The 1,116-nt window shown below is 36.6% G+C and overlaps 1 protein-coding gene across 1 annotated transcript in view; it reads right to left on the bottom strand.

The window, feature by feature from the left end:
- Positions 1-1,116, bottom strand: part of LOC107556526 (huntingtin-like) — a 54,786-nt gene that overhangs the window by 37,657 nt on the left and 16,013 nt on the right. The gene's annotated exons all lie outside the window — the stretch shown is intronic.

The raw sequence follows: 1,116 nt of genomic DNA, 5'->3' as shown, positions 1-1,116 counted from the left end.
TCCTAATGCACGGTGAGGAGGAGAGTTTGAGTGGCTAAAGACTCTCCAAGGACCACAGCTGGAGAATTGCAGAAAATAGTTGAGTCTCGGGGTCAGCAAACCTTAAAAAAAAATTGTCAAACAGCACCTACATCACCACATGATGTTTGGGAGTTTCAAAGAAAAATTCTCCTAGCTCATCTAATAAAAAACTCCAGCATATTCAGTTATCAGACACGACTGGAACTTCAAATGGGACTGGCTTCTATGGTCAGATGAAACTGAAAAATTAGCTTTTTAGCAACAAACATTCAAGACGGGTTTGGTGAACACAAGGATAAAAAGTACCCCATGTGTACAATGAAATATACTGCTGTATTTTTGATGTTGTGGGCCTATATTTCTGCTGGAGGTCCTGGACATCTTGTTTAGATACATGGCATCATGGATTCTATCAAATACCAACAGATAAAAAAATCAATAAGTGACTGGCTCTGTTAGAAATCTTATAATGGGCCATGTTTGCATCTTCCAACCGTATAATAATCCAAACACAAACCTCAAAAACAACACAAAAATGGGTCACTGAGCACAAAACCAAGCTTCTGCTATGGCCATTCCAGCCCTCTGACCTGAACCCTCTTGAAAATTAGTGTGGTGAACTGAAGAGAAGAAGCACCAACATGGAGCTGGGAATCTGAAGGGTCTGGAGTGATTCTGGATGAAGGAATGGTCTCTTATCTCTTGTCAGGTGTTCTCTAACCTCATCAGGCATTATAGGAGAAAAATTTGAGCCGTTAAACTGGCAAAAGGAGGTTTCAAAAAGTATTGAATAAAAGGGTGCATTTAATTGTGGCCAATGTGTATTAGAGAAAAACATTTCTTTCATAATGATATTTCCCCCCATTTAAAATTCTTATTATCCAATGAAAGGTTAGATTTATGTGAATTTTTTTAATAAAAGATCAAAAGGATTAACAATGCAGATACATTTTCACAGCCTTCTTTGATCATATTTACCAAGGGTGCCGAGGGTATTTTTGGCCATGACTGTATGAATATATATATATATATATATATATATATATATATATATATATTTATTCACACACACACATAGATAGATACAGACATAAC

Source organism: Sinocyclocheilus grahami, unplaced genomic scaffold, assembly GCF_001515645.1.
Source record: "Sinocyclocheilus grahami isolate Dianchi unplaced genomic scaffold, SAMN03320097.WGS_v1.1 scaffold571.1, whole genome shotgun sequence".
Taxonomy (NCBI): domain Eukaryota; kingdom Metazoa; phylum Chordata; class Actinopteri; order Cypriniformes; family Cyprinidae; genus Sinocyclocheilus; species Sinocyclocheilus grahami.
This window is presented reverse-complemented; position numbering and strand designations above follow the sequence as displayed.